The 16,266-nt window shown below is 38.7% G+C and overlaps 1 protein-coding gene across 2 annotated transcripts in view; it reads right to left on the reverse strand.

Annotated features, from left to right (window-relative positions):
- KCNA2 (potassium voltage-gated channel subfamily A member 2) overlaps positions 1-15,928 on the reverse strand; it is a 100,569-nt gene extending 84,641 nt beyond the window's left edge. The window contains exon 1 of one of the 2 annotated variants that reach the window (XM_056819191.1): positions 15,773-15,928. The gene's annotated coding sequence lies outside the window, so the exon portion shown is untranslated. Of the gene's footprint in view, positions 1-15,574 lie in introns of both variants that reach the window. The other variant, XM_007485117.3, reaches the window with a different exon arrangement.
- Between the last annotated feature and the right edge of the window lie 338 nt (positions 15,929-16,266).

Consider the following 16,266-nt stretch of genomic DNA (forward strand, 5'->3'; position numbering starts at 1 on the left):
CTGTTTTGCAAAAGATTTTAGCAGAAACATCTAAGAATTTCTATAAGTGACTTGGAAAGATAAAAACAATTCTATTGAAGAGGAAGTCTTCTTCAGACCTGCCTTGAGAATGAGATCTATCCTAGCTTGTCCAAGAGAAACTGTTTTCAGGGACTGGGTCACTACATGAGGCATCTGGGATCCAAGATAAAATGTGCAGATTAAATGAATATTGGTTGTGGGCTACGAGGATACAAGGGCACTTGATGTTAGTTGATTTCTATGATCATTACTGGATTATTTTGGATTTTTGTTTCACAGTATCTATTTGCTGATTTTTCTTGGTTATCTTGGTGACATGTAAATCTCCTAACAATGGCTCATGTTAAAATTGATCAATTTTGTTGTTCTTATATTAATTAGTTAGGGAAAATTGTGACAGACTTATGTAAGATTCAAAAAGGGATAGCAGAGACATGTAACTGCACACTCCAAATGACCCCTGGTGGAATCTCTTTTCTTGGTTCACTTGGCTGTAGGGAAATAGCCAGTTATCCCACCTTGATGAATGGGCCCCTATTGCCCTCTGTCTTATTAGACTTTGCCTTAGTTGCTGTGTTAAAACTTATTCTGAACTTACACCAGAAAGTTTAAAGATCCTAGAGTTAGTTTAGAGATAAGTGATCCATAGGAGACAGTTCTCCCATTGATCAAAGGGGGGAATTGAGAAAATTAAAATTATTCTCTATCATTTGATAATTGATTATATTGACCCTCTTTTGTATTACTGAATCATTTTTGTATAACTGCCTGGTCTTTGTCCCTGAGTTGGCTTTTTCTCTGAGTTAAAGTTACAAATTAACTTCTTAAAAGGCATATTGTCCATTTTTGCCTGTTCTTATAAATTCTTATTTCCCTATCAAACCCTTCTAGGCACTAGGGAATCTGCTAACTCAGATCTTCTAACAAGACCTGAAAAATGCTGTTGGGTCCCATAAAACAATTAACATTCTTTAATCGTCAAAGAGGGGTAGTCATTAGTTCCATGTGTGTTAGACTGTTTGCCCCACACCCATGATGTTATTTACACTTAACCAATCACATTGTTTTCCTCGAAACTATATTAAAGCTGGTGAACCCTACCCTATAGTTTTTGGTCATTTAGGGAGGTCATTGACCCAATTTATTGGTTACTGATAGCCATTGATCTTGTTCAGATCATTGTCTCTCAGTTTACTTTACAAATGTAACAATAGGTAGGCATACATCATTAACACATGATGTATACATATATACCTGTACCCACACATATAAAGTAAGCAGCATATTAACCTCATTAATAGTGAGCAAGGAGATTCCTAATTTCTGAGTCCAATTCAAAACCACAGAGGATTATAGGATCACAAATTTGAGCTGAAAGTGATCTTAAGGACTGTATAATATAACCCTCTTATCTTTAGACAAGAAAAAAGAGGCTTAGTAATTTGTCTACTTTTATCTAGATAGTGACAAAGATGATATTTGAGCCCTAGTAGCCTAACTTCAAATGCAGCATTCTTTATTACTGTTTCCCATTGACCCCAGAGCCAAGAACCCTTGAGACAACTCCTGTTTGGAATTTTTCTCTCAAGTTTGCTCTCATTCCATTTCAGAAGTGGCAAAGGTATGTCAATAAATCCAGGGGTTTAAGGGACTAATCAATTGTGGCTACCAAAAGAATAGGGACATACTTTTCACCAAATGCTTGGAAGGACACAGCCCTTGGATCCTGAGATCTGGGTAGAGGACAGTACCTTTCATGACGTTCATATTCCCCCATCTCTGGGGAACTAAAAACATGGCTGACAGAAGGCAGTTCATTTTCCCTGCATATCCAATTACCACCCAGAAAAAGGGAGCTCTTGCCCAGAGAACAGCCTCACACCTTTCAATTTGAACATTCAATCTGAAACAGGTTTCTTTGCTGAGCTGTCACATCAGATTTGTGATTACATGTCATTTCAGCTTCCTAGGTTCCCTTTTCTTGTCTTATTTACTATACTCTTTCTCCTTTCCCTCTCTCTGGAGAAAGAGCGGCAGTTGAGTTACCATGGAAACCTCCCACCCCTTACCCTTTTTCCATTTCTCAACTATTTTAATACGTTTTTATAAAATATACTATTTATAGCACTTGGAGCTGTATTTCCCTCCACCTCTGCTCTGAAAAGGAGGTTTCCTGTCTGAGCAGAATACCAATGAGATAACTTTCAGGGAAACCCTCCAGTAAAAGCCATGGGGGGAACATATATATACCTTTCTGTCTGAGTTTGACCTGTATGAATAATTTCAAATAGCAAGATTAAAAATCTAGCCTTGGGGGGTTAGGATGTAGTGGATGCTATTACCTCAAATAAAAGAATGAAGAAGGAAACTAAGCTTTGAGATCTGGGGGAGGGAAGGGCTAATCGGCTTTTAGTTAGGATGTTATATTGGGAATTTCTATGTAGGTATGAGTTGAATTAGATGACCTCCAATTTCTTTTTCCATGACAAGATTCTGATTCTGGCAATATGAAAACCCTGTAAAAAGTAAGAGGGAGAACAGCAAAATGAAAAGGCGATATTTAGCAACCCCATCCTCCATTCTTTTAAGTAGCTGGGGCCACTCCAAGAATTTACAAGTCATCCAAGGGATGAATTAGGGATCTGCCTTGACATGAGATCCAGCACTGGATCCAGTGGCCAAGATCTGATCTCTGGAAGAAAAGTAAGCTGTCATTTCTGGATCTTGAGCTTTCCCAAGAGGAAATACATACACACACACACACACACACACACACACACACACATACACACACATATATATTAGTAGTAGTAGTAGTAGTATCTTGGTAACCGAGAATGACGATTGTCTTTGTGCGTTTTCATCTATGGTGTATAGATGAGTGTGCACAAAGACACTTTGTGCATGGAGATTTAAGTGGAAAAGTCATTGCACAGAGACAGTCCCACTCTCTTGGCGTTGGAAGCCTGGGTCCAATGGCACAAAAAGTCGTTACACCTGGAGACTTCCTCAGCTGCATTGGATGGCCATGTTGTCTTTTGTGCTCCAACATGCCCTAAGCACTCCACAGTGCTTTGCTGCGTCGCCATCTCAGCCGTTGAACCTTCTCATTGGTTTCTTCTGTCTATTCAGCCGAAGCAGTCTTCAAATGCTGGGTGAGCAAAACCCTGGTTCACCAGGGGTCTACGACCTGATGGCTACCCTCACAAGGTTTAGCTGGCCTGTCGAAGCCGTTGCCCAGGGTATGGCTGCTGCCACATGCTAGCAGCTACTGGGAGCCACAAGTGAGAGCTGGGTGTCAAGTGAGGGTCAGAGACTGGAGAGCTGCCCTCCATACCAGAGATACTACCCCTCCCTGAGCACCCCATACACCCCACAGGCCTGGGAGGTTTCTGAGAACAAAAGAGTCAGCAACATCACACTGACATTTTAATTATGACATTGGCCATACTTCTCACCTTTAGGTCACCTACAAATTTGATAAGAATGGGACCTAATATCAAATCCATTAAGACCCCTAATTCTAATCCTTTTGTCTTTATTTAAGTAACTGACAAAATTACTGAACAGCATAGAGCTGAAGGAAGATTCTTCCTTCTTTCAAAGAGACATAGATTTATTAGTTAATAGTCCTTGGATCTGGTCCTTCACCAACTTCAAATTCACCTTCCTTTGCTATGATCCAATCCATATCTCTCCATCTTGGTCACAAGGATAACATGAGGAACTTTTGTCAAATACATTACTGAATCCTAAATATACTGTACTTGTGTCACTCTCCTTAACCACCAGTACAGAGAGGCCATTGAAAAAAAGAGATGAAGTTGATGAGACATATTCCTGATGAAGGCTTTCTAAAAGTTCACCAAAAAAAATATTGAATACTATGTTCTAGAAAAAATGAAACTCACTTGTCTATCATTTAGAGAAATCTGTGTGTATTTACATATGCATATATATCTCATTTTTATATATATATATGTACATATATATATATATATACACCACATATATCTCATTTGTAAATCTCTCTCTCTCTCTCCTCCCCCCCCCCCACATACACAATGTTCTTTCTCTCTCTCCATTTTAAGATTATAAGTCCCTACACAATTGTATTTTTACTAGTCCTCATTAGTCAATCATTGGGTATTTTTTTAAGTATTTACCTTCAGTCACAGAATCGATTCAAAGTAATATCAATTATATAACAGAAAAGTGGCAAGAGCTAGGCAATTGTGGTTAAGTGACTTGCCCATAGCTAGAAAGTATCTAAAGTCAGATTGGAACTCAGATCCTCCCCAATCCAGGTCTAGCTCTCTATCCATTAAGCCACCTTGTTGTCCCTCATTAAGTATTTAAGAAGCACCCTCTAAATTTGAGACACTGTACTAAGGCTGGCAAAGAAAGGCAAAAGACAAGATTTGATCTAAAGGAGTTCATAGTCTAATGAGGGTGACAAACTGAAAATACCTGTTTACAAATTGTGTGTGTGTGTGTGTGTGTGTGTGTGTGTGTGTGTGTGAGAGAGAGAGAGAGAGAGAGAGAGAGAGAGAGAGAGAGAGAGAGAGAGAGATTTACAAATGAGATGTATGTTGTGTATATATATATAAATGAGATATATATTCATATGTAAACACACATATCTCATAAATTAGAGATAATCAAGACGGGAGAGGCAATAACATTAAACAGAATCAGAAAAGGCTTTTGGAGAAGATGACATTTTAGTTGGGAAATGAAAGAAAGCCAGGAGCCTCTATTTCCTCCCTCATCCATTGGCCAACAGTAGAGCTGTAACCTTTACCCATTCCCTCTTCTCCTGAGATACTCTTCTACTCAAGACTTACATATAGACACCAAGTTTACATCACTGACTAACTGGAAAAGAAAAGAAAAAACCAAGCTTCTTATCTCAGAAGGAAAGGTATTCCCTACACAGATCTCAGAATACATGGAACTCTCTCCACAGAGATTATAAACCTGCTGTCAACAGAAAATCACCCTCCCATCCTTGTGTCCTGGTTAAAAGCTCTTCCATAGTCTCCTCAGGCTACAAAGCCTGAGTATTTGGGCCAAAAAGGGTCCCTTTCTACATAGTGCACACCAAACTTTCTTCAGCCTATCTCCTGGGACATCTAGGCAAATTTTCCTATGGGTCCCTATACCAAACAACACCCCAAATTTCCCCCAGAAAATCTAAAACACTTCAAAGGCAATCAGAAAGGAGTTTTTATTCACCTTTCCCTAAAACAAGCAGGTTAAATTCAAAGACCTCATAAAAAAAACCCTCAAAAAGATGTAGGGCTTCCAAGAAGAGATGTTTCATTTAGGATTGATTACTCCAAGTTTCTAGGCCAAGAGACAAACCTTGTCCTATGAACCTATTGTCAACAAGGAACTCAGATAAGCTACCAAATTCAGGTCATAATAAGATACACATTCTATGTCTGCTTAAAATTAAACATTTTTATATAAGCAGAAATCAGTGCTCTCTAGGTAAGTACAATTTCAGATAGAAACTGGCAGCCACTAATTTGTACATGTCTCTGCAGGCTACATATTGACTTAGTTTTGAAAGGTAGTATTGTCTATGTTTTGTTGTATTTTTATTTATTTTTTAAAATATCTCCCAAGTACATTTAAAAAAATTTTACTTTTGGTCTCAGAATCAATATTGGGTATTAGCTCCAAGGCATAAGAGCAATAAGGATTAGACAAGAAGTGTTAAGTGACTTGCCCAGGGTCACACAGCTAGGAAGTGTCCCTGGCTAGACTTGACCCAGAATCTCTAGGTGTGGCTCTCTATCCACTGATCCACCTACCTGCTCCTCAAATTTTATATTTTCTAAGAACCTACTGGCACAACCAAGTCTGGAGGTAACCCAGAGGGCACGAGATGGTTTTTGTAGTTCTGTGGCACACAATCCATGCTCCCCACTAGGATGCTTTTTCCACTATTTTGTTTGATCTCATAAACTAATATCAATGAACCTGCCAGACAAAATGAGTTTTTAGAAATAGGTCTTTACTAAAGTGTTATAGTAAGAATAATAATTCATTCAAGTATTCCCATCTCTCCTTCTCTCCCCCACAAACATGCCTGTGGCATACTCTCTAACAAGGACACAAACAAGCCAAGAAAAACAGGACTAAAGCTTAGGGAACCCATGGCAGAGGGGATAACTCGCTGCTCCTGGACATCTTTTTAGTAGGGTCCTCAAGATATTCCTCTCATGTGTTCTGTAGTTTTCAGTTAGATTCTTAGCAGAGTCCTAAAGCTGCTGTTCTTAAGTATATCTAATGGACCCTTGGTCAATTATGCCTTATGCAGACACTGATGCCAGTCATTTCTGCTGCTGGAATGTGGCTAATCAAGAAATGTGGACACCAAGAAGAAATCAGATTCCTCTGACCCTCCCAAATTCGGAGGCTTTGGCTCTGAACAAGATGTTGGTAAGGGGGGAGAGAACAAAGATTTTCTACCACTTCCATCACCAAACATGTCCATCTTAGGAAATCTTGTCTCCTCTCCTATGCCAGACCCTCTAATTTATCATTCTAAACTAGTGGAGTAGAAATAGAGTAAGTAGGTTGCTGTCATTTATTTCCATGTCATTGATTGATTCAATAGCCTTGTTCTCACCTGACTTGTAGCTAGGTGGAGGAGTGGAGTGGATACTGTGAAGATTGGATTTAGCTATCTCCTGATTGTAACAATGAAGGTACTTAGCTCTTCCTTTATTGGGAGGATTGAATTGTAATCCACAATGTATTTTTAGATTTTAATCCCCAAAAGGTGGTAACTCAGTATTTGAAGTATATTTACCCATTTTAACTACAAAAAGGTGTTAAGTAATTACAAAAGGTTAACTAACCAAAAAAGGTGTTAAGTAACCCAAAAGGTATAATCTAACCAAAGAAGGTGTGAACTAAAGAGTGGGCAGTCCTGGAGAGGAGCGTCTGCTGTGATTGGTAGAAGTTATAAACCTTAAAATTTCACAGACTTATGAATGTTAAAAATTTTACTCCACATTGAGGAATCCTCCAATTCCCTACTTGAAATAATTCCCTACCAGATAGTGAGAACTCTACTTGAATGTGAAAACTCCTTGCTATGGGAGGATCTCTACCCCATCCCTACTTGGGACTGCTTTAGGGGAGAAAACTCCTTGCTATAGGAGGACCTCTACTCCACCCATACTTAAGACTGCTTTAGGGGAGAAAACTCCTTGCTAAACAATGAAAGTACTTGAAAACCATACTTAATAAGGCAAGGAGTTCTTTGAGCTAGGCCTGTTTTTAGAATTGATACAATGGGATGATAGGTACCTAAAAGGGTCAGGCAAGTTTTCTCTTGATGAGATTAGTTGACTCAGCTGTGTTTTCTCTAGTTCAGACTTACTGAGGAGATTGGTTGACTTAGCAGGAATTTTAGATGGGCAGTCCTTTGGAAAGCATCTACAGTGATTGGTAGATGTAGGGACTTAGGGGAGGTGACATGGGAGAAAAACCCCTATATAAGAAAAAGCAGAATCTCTTGAGGATAGATATCCTTTTGGAGAAATCCTTTTGGAGGATCTCTGATGAGGATTGCTTGGGAAAAATCTCTTGAGAGAGGCTCTGGAAAAGGGAAGCTCTTGGAGGACAATCTCTAAGGAGGTTTCGCTGGAGCTCCTCTGAGGGGACTCTGTCCCTCTGGAGGCTCTGGAGAGAGGCCCTTTGGAACAGTCTCTGGCTGGAAGGCTCTTTGAGGAGGACTTTGAGGCTGGAACTCTCTCTGGTGAAGTCAGCTGAGATGGAGCTGGCCTGGTGTCACTAGACATCCTTGCTTAAGACAAATCTTGTGGTGAGTGATAAAAAAAAAAACTGACTGATTCTCTCTCTCTTAAGACTCAGGTCTAGGCCATGTTGGCTTAAGGCCCTTCATACTTATACTTTTTCTCTCTCTCTCTCTTTCTTTGATTACTCATTGTATTGTTAATTAAAATCTCTATAAAACCCAATTGACTTGGGTATTTGAATAATTGGGAATATTTCCCTGGCGACCACCTTATATTTGATTTAAAAACCAAGACACTGTAGTGAAACATATTTCTGTGGTCAAATTTACTCACCCTCTCTTATATCTATCACAATTTATATCTTCCACCATTTTAACTCACTACAGTTTAAGACATCAACCATTTTAAATCTCACAAAGTGAAATTTAGGGGAAGTGACACAAGAGAAAAAGATCTTTAAAAGAGGACCAGAGACCAGAAGAAATATATTCAATATTTGATTCGAGGAGTTCAAAGAGCTCTCTTACTCAGAGGAGAGACTGGCAGACAGACACTTGAAGAGTGACCGTGAAGACAGAGACCCAGACTTCTTTCCATTTAGATGGTCACCATAGGTGAGTGAAAGGCTGACTTAGTGACCCTGCCTTTCTCAGAGTTATAAACCTCCGAGAAAGGCCCATCTCCTTGGGATTTTTTTTCCCCTAGTTAGGGCCTTAGTATTTATTTCTACCTGGCTCAGAGGAAGCCAGAGTCCCCCCCCCCCCCATTCCTTAATATCTTCCCTCTATTGTAAATAAACTACCATAAATTCCATTTACTTTAGTAATTCATTTTGGGATTTAGAAATTAAATCCCTGGCAACCACATAATTAATATATTTCAGTCTCAACCACAATTAATTTTAACAATACAGTGCCAGAGAGTCAGGAAGACTCATCTTCCTGAGTTCAAATATGGCCTCAGACACTTACTAACAGAGTGACCCTGGGAATGATATTTAACCCTGTTTGCCTCAGTTTCTTCATCTATAAAATGAACTGCAGCAAGAAATGACAAATCTCTCCAGTATCTCAGCCATGAAAACCCCAAATGGAATCATGAAGAGTTGGATACAAGTGAACAATAACAAAGATAAAGGAGAAACCATCAGGACAATGGTAAATCAAGTCCATCTCTGTTTACCCCTCCTATTTCAAGGCTGCTAGTTAGCTCAGTGCATATAGCACTGGGTGTGGAATCAGTTCAAATTCAACCTTAGACACAGCCCTGGGCAAGTCATTTAACCTCTGTTTGCCTCATTCCATTGAAGAAGGAAATGACTGAACAGCATCTGACAAAGATATTAGGACTAGAGCCCTGAATGTATTAACAAATTCTGTGGAAGAATGGACATATTGGGAATAAATAACAGATTCATTGACTGACTCAAATCAGCCCCAACTTTTATATTTATATAATATAATTTGAAAATGGAACACAAAATGTGGAAAAGAAAGGGCCACACTCCAACCAAAGGGATCAAACTTAGGGTCCTCAGGGGACTTACTTTAGGATAACAGAACCACAGAATTTAGAAATGCACCTAAGATTTTCAAGTTTCCCTTTTTGCATGATGGGTGGAGGAAGGAAGTCAACCGGTCATGTCTCACCTTTTATTGTCCACTCCCCAAATTTTTGAGATACTGTTAGATATGACCTATGTATTAGGCAGAAAAAGGTAGAATATAGCTAGTGATTTCCTTCCCCCAACCAATCACTCACAAAGAAATTAGGTGATCTCTGATGTAGGTTCTGATTTCAATCCAGACCCCTGATTTTATCAGTACAAAGGGCTGTACTTGAGGACCTTCCTCCAAGAATTCATAGTCCTCTTAGTATTTTAAGAAACAGATACTCAGGTCACACAATATGTTTAAGAGGCAGGACTCTAACTGAGAAAGGTATTCAGGTCTGAGTTCAAATTCAGCCTCAGACACAAGCTGTGTGACCCTGGGCAAGTAAGTCATAACTTCTGCCTGCCTCAGTTTCCTCATCTCTAAACTAGGTATAAAAAACAAAAACCCTATCTCCAAGGGCTCTTTTAAGGATAAAATGAGATAATAAGAGCACTTGATAAAGGACCTGGCACATAGTTAGCATTCTATAAATGTTAGCTTTTTTTTTTCATTAGTCCAAGGTTATCCCACTACTTCATACTGCCTTTGATTCTAATAGCCTAAGAAAAGTTTCCTGAGGGTCCTGTGTTTGGTTTGTCTGCTGCTTGATCCACTCATTTCTCCTTTCTGTTGTATTTTCAAATGGGGAATGTGGCAAGATTTTCTAGCATTTTTTAGCTTCCCATCCTGAAGGCCCAAAAGGAATCTTGGTTGGCATTGACCCAAATTTCTCCTTTGACTTTTATAAATCAAATATAAGAGTTATTAACTTTGTTTTCCTTTAAAAGATGTATTTTTAAGCACATTCCCTCTCTGTAAACTCTTGATGCTTTTTTTTTTTGGTGGTGTGGATGGGGTTTTGCTTGATTTTTGCAGAATATTTGGAAAAGAAGATTGTTGGATAGAAATTGAGAAGAAATGAAGCCAAAAGCACATGTCATTTTAAAAGCATTAGCTTAGTTTCAGTTCCTGCTTCACACAACCGCTTTCCTACTATAAATCTCATGATCTCTAAGTCTCTCCTAAACCTTGCCAAAAAAGCATCCAAAAAACACCACCAAACCAAAACAAAAATCTTGACGTGTTTTTAACAACCAACAATAACAATGATGTACAACAGCTGCAGGCTTACTTCCGAGTTACCAGCTGAGAAATCAGGGCCAGTATGATTAGACAAAAGGTTTAGCTGCTTTGTTAGATGAATCAGACAATGACTCACAGAAATGAGTCGGGTGCTTGCAAACCTCGAGGTGTATCTCTGTGGAAGAATGGGCATATTGGGAATACATAAGTGCAATGAGGGAAACATTTGAAATCTGGTTAATATCAACTTATTCTTATGATGTGTGAAATCCTAGAAAATTTGTCATTGGTCACAAGGATGCTTATGCATTATCTCTGGATTCCTGGGAAAATATCTGAGTGCAGTGGAAAAGAAAAATAGACTTGCGAGTCAGAAAGCCTGCTTTTATGTCTAGAGAATTAGGAGGAAGGATTAGGTGATCTTGTTCTTTGAGACCACATGTGATATGTCCAGAGCCCAAAAGCCTGAATAAATATTAATTCTGCTACTTACTCAGAAGGTAGGTGGATCAGTGGATAGAGCAGTAGGTCTGGGATTAGGAGAGACTTAAATTTAAATTCTACCTCTGATACTAGCTTACTGAGCAACTTAATTTATCAGCCTCAGTTTCTTCATCTATAAAATAGAGATATTATGGTATCTACCTCATTGGATTATTGGAGCAACAATTAAGATTATATATATATATATATATATATATATATATAAGATATTTTTAAAACCTAAGAAATGCCACATGGGTGCTAGTTATTCTTGTAAGTATTCATATGGTCTTGGACAAAGCATTTAACCCCCTTGTTCCTTCATCTTTAAAATGGGGATAATATATTTTTCCCTGAAGGGCAACTTAGTGTTGAGGATGGAAGGCTCAAACTTGAGTTAGGTTTAGCTTCCACATCACTTTACCTTTATAAGACCATAAATAGGCATCTTAGAGTGGCTAACAGTTGCCAATCTCTACTAATAGGAAGTGTTTCCTAATTGAGGTGGGGTAGCAGGGGTGGCCCTAAACCAATAAAATCAGTTTCTGATTTTTAAAAAAAGAGGGTTGTAGTTGTGTTGAGGAAATCATGCAGACTACAAAATCCTCTGTAAACACGAGCTAGGATCAAATAAACTAGACTTGGAAGGATCACATTGAGTTAGGGCCATTCTCTTGTTCCCAGGTAGTTTCATACCTAAACAAATTCATCCTATACTCTTAACTAATGATTACAGAATACTCAGATATACAGTCCTAAAGATACTTTAATGCAATCTGCAGAGAAATTACTTGTTGAGTGACATACTCTTTGATCCTTGCTACTACGAGTCCATCTGGGTCAAACATACAGACCTTTAAACATCCTTTAAAGATGAAGGAACAACGGGGTTAAATGCTTCTTTGGGAGTAGGAGATTATTATAGAGACCAGGAGCAAATCCATAATACTATATATATATATGTATATATATATATATATATATATATATATACATATATATATATATGGTTGATTTTTTTTTTAAAAGTCTTCAGCAACAGGTAAATAATGGATGGGAAAGGTCTTTTCAGATGTAAACAATGGGTTGTCAAACTTACCCTGTTATAGTCAAGGCCCACATAATCGGATGCCAGATGAAAGGCAGATAATCACTTTAAAAAATATAGAGAGTACTGTCTAAGAATGGTTATCATGACCCATCATTAAGATAGAACAAATGTTCCTTTTAAGCCTGTGGGAGCCTGTTACAGTAGCATCCTTATAATTTGTCACTGCTTAAATCACCAATACCACACTACATTAATTACATCTTACCATTGGGCTCCATGAAAGGCATGGTGGGCGAAAGTAGGCTGCAGCATATTTTCAATTATGACCTATGTGTGAAGAGTGCCATAAGGGATGGCTATCGTTGAGGAAAAGGGCGTGGGCTAGTCACGTAGTAAAAGCAAGAGATGGGCATGGATAGTCCAAGTGCAGCGCTGGTACCCACCTTCACTTAGCTCTATAGATCAACTATGGAAAATCTCAGGGAGGAAATGGGCAAGTTACCCCTAATGAAGCAAGGATAGATAGGTTCTGACCTGCATTTGTTCTCTTCTCCCTCTGAACCTTCCCCAATTCTTTTCTCTGGGTTTTCTTGATGTCAGTTCTCCCCTTCACTCTCTGACTTCTCCTTCTTAGTCTTCTTTGCTGTTTCATCATTCCTTAATATATGTGTTTTCCAAAGCTCCAGCCCAGGCCAGCTTCTCTTTCTTTTCACTCTCTAACTTGATGACTTAATGAGTTGGACAAGTTTTAATTATCTTCTCTGTGTTGATGACTCCCAGATCAATCTATTCACCACTAGTCCCTTCCCAGAGCTATGGTATTCAACTGCTTGTTGGACATTTGGAATTGGATGTCCTATAGGCACCTCAAATTCAACATGTCCAAAACAGAATTCAGAATCTTCCCCCCAAACCCACACCGCTTTCAAAGGCACCAATTTCTATTGAGGATACATACCACTTTCCTATAGTCACCTACACTTTCCAATCTTGGGATCATCCTGAATTCTTTTTTTTTTTTTAACTTTTACCTTATATCTTAAGTAACAACTCTAAGGCAGGAGGGCAAGGGATAGTAAACTAAGACTAATTGTCTTGCTTGAAAGCACTTGAACATCTGCAGTGGTTTCTTAATCAGTCTCCCTGCCTGAAGTCTTGCCCTATTCTAATTCATCATCTTCCCAGATGCCAGTGACTCTCCTAAAACACATCTCTGATCATGTCACTCTCCTACTCAATAAATAGCAGTGGCTCCCTATGAATTCTACAATCAAATGCAATTTCCTTTGTTTAACACTTGAAGCCCTTTACAACCTGACCGCGCTCTATCTTTCCAGGTACCTCCTATACATTATTCCTCTTTTTACACACTATAGTTCATCTCAACTGGGTTTTTTTTATATTCCTCACACATGACACTCGATTTCCCATCTCCATACCTTCGTACTGGCTTCTCCAATGCCTTGAATATCTCTCTTCGCCCTTTCTCTTTCCTTCTTATCACAAAGCCTCACTCCTGGGTGCAGTTATTATCAATAAATGTTTGTGATAATAGTGGTTTGCAGTTTGAAGCCTGGGTCTTCAATTCATAGTCTTCTGTGGGCAAATGTCCATGAGATGAAATGAGAACTACAAGATGTAAACATATTTTACCAACTGGGATTCATTTTAACTGGGCATCCTCAGTGTGGTTTCCAAGGAGCAAATATTGCAAAACTCAACACAAGAGTCCTTGTCCAAATAAAATACTTAAATGAACTGGGGATTGGAGGAGCTTTTGATGAAGTTTAGAAATCATCAGAAATGGCTTTGATTCTAAGGCTAAAATTGTACTTGGGGCAAAATTTGATTTGTATTTCTAACTCAAAAGACTTTCTGAGAGTTCCTTGAATACCAAACAGCTTTTTAAAACAGTGACTGCTCAAGGGGACAGATTACTTTCCTTTTGCACTATTCAGCTATCTCAAAATTAGGAGGGAAAAGTGCCAGGAGAAAGACGGATTTGGTCTTCTTTCAGTTCTTTGTCTAAAACTTTGAATCTGAAGGGGCTTGGAGGTGGGGGGAAGGGAGTGCCTACTTATGCCATTTCCCTTTGGCATCTGGACTGTGTAACCACATCAGTGTGTGCCAGGGATGCTCTATCAAAACAAAAAAGCTTTCTGACCTGCATTAGTATGAAAGCAAAGTATTCCTCAATGGGGTCAGTTAGGACCCAGGCCAATTTCTGGATACCCTGAATACAGTTAGCATTTGATAGGGGGCCCACAAAAAAAGTGATATCATAAAGGAGAATGTAACAAAACATGAAAATGTGTTCATTATGTTATGGTAGATCATTGAGACAGCAAAGCCTAAACTGGAAAGTCATTTTTGCCTCATGGGAGATATGAGAGTATTGACTGAATGAAATTTAGAGGAGAAGGAAAAACGGAGAGTAACAGCTGATTCAAAATATACAGCATCTGAGGATTTTTCACCCCTTGGGATTTCTCTTAAGAACTGATGCAGAGGAATATGGAAATATACATTGCATGAAACCTGTATCAGACTATTTACCACCTCAGGGAGTGGGAGAATTTGATTCAGAAAATGTCAGAAAACAATTGTCAAAAATTGTTTCTATTTGTAATTAGAAAAATTAAAAGTTAAAAAATAAAAAAAGAGGGCAGCGAAGTGGCTCAGTGGTTTGAGAGTCAGGCCCAGAGACAGGAGGTCCTGGGTTCAAATGTGATCTCACACACTTCCAAACTGTGTGACCCTGGGCAAGTCACTTAATCCCTATTGCCTAGCCCTTACCAATCTTCTACCTTAAAACTGACAGGTATTGGTTCTAAAACAGAAGGTGGTGTTGTTTTTTAAAGGAAAAAAGAAAATGAGGTGAAACAACCAGGAAGGTTCCCCCCTCCTGCCACCCCCATACCCTGTGTTTTCCAGCATATTTGAGGATCCTTCACATAGTTCCCCATTTTCCCAGAGTCCGAATTAGAGGTAAGGGTATTATAGAGTAGATCAAGGTGGGATGGAACTAAGCCAAAAGAAGACTGAGGTCAGAAGACCTGAGTACGACTTCTAGCCCCACCTTTTACTACCTAAGTGACTGAAGATGTCACTTGACCTCACTAAATCTCATCTTGAAAGTACAGATAATCCCTGCCATGCCTACCTCACAGATTTTGTAAACATCAAATGAATGATACAATCTCAGAGTTGGAAAGAGTCTCCTCTGCAGCTCTGATGATATAAGGTCATCCAGATTCTGCTGAACCTTAAAAAGAGGCCCATTATATTTTGGAACCACTCTAATATGGTTGTGATGGTTAAAACATAAAACAAATCATTATAGAGTGTAAAACAATGGTTCCTAACATCAAGCTTATTGATATTATCTGATTATTGATTATATAAATATAATTTATATAAATTAAATTTAAATATTGATGATTTTTTGATATTATTGATTTACATTTCATATATATCTATATCAAGCATATCAAGTTTACCTCTTTGAAGTGTCCACCTGATGGTCTAAATCCTTCCCTATGAGAAACGTCAAAATAATTGATTGACTCCTTCTTCCGAATGATAGCATCTCAAATATTTGATGATATCGCTAACATTCTAACTTCAAAATTCTCCTGCCTCTAGATTGAACATTGCCAGGTTCTTCAATTTACCCTTCTATGATATTTTCCACTCACCAGTCTTGCTGCTCTCTCTAAACAGGCTCAGTTTGTCCTTCCAGTTGAACAAAACAATCCATATATGGTTTGGTCAGGGCACAGTACAGTAGGAGTCCCTTGTCATAGATATTTTGTTTCTATTGTGAGGACGGGGCTGAAACCATCTGACTTCATGTTAGCCTGGATAACTTCACTGGATAAGAACACATTGTAGTTGTCAACCAATCAGCAACAGTATCTCTTCCACATCACCGGGTTAGAGGTGTGGGGCCCCTGACAATCTAGAAAATCTGTGGAAAAATTTTTCCCCTCCCTTCATACAGAGAAGAAGTCTGGATTTTTTCTTTTTCTTTTATGGGGTGGTTTACACTACCTTACTATAAAATTTGGGTTGAGTGTTTAGTCATAGGCTATATCTAGGTCAATGTTAAGATATCTACATTTCTAGCCATTGTGTGTCATCTTCTGGCTTTCACATTCTTTTTGTAAACAGTAACTTTTTACTTACTTTA

This window comes from Monodelphis domestica, chromosome 2 (genome assembly GCF_027887165.1).
Source record: "Monodelphis domestica isolate mMonDom1 chromosome 2, mMonDom1.pri, whole genome shotgun sequence".
NCBI classification, from domain to species: domain Eukaryota; kingdom Metazoa; phylum Chordata; class Mammalia; order Didelphimorphia; family Didelphidae; genus Monodelphis; species Monodelphis domestica.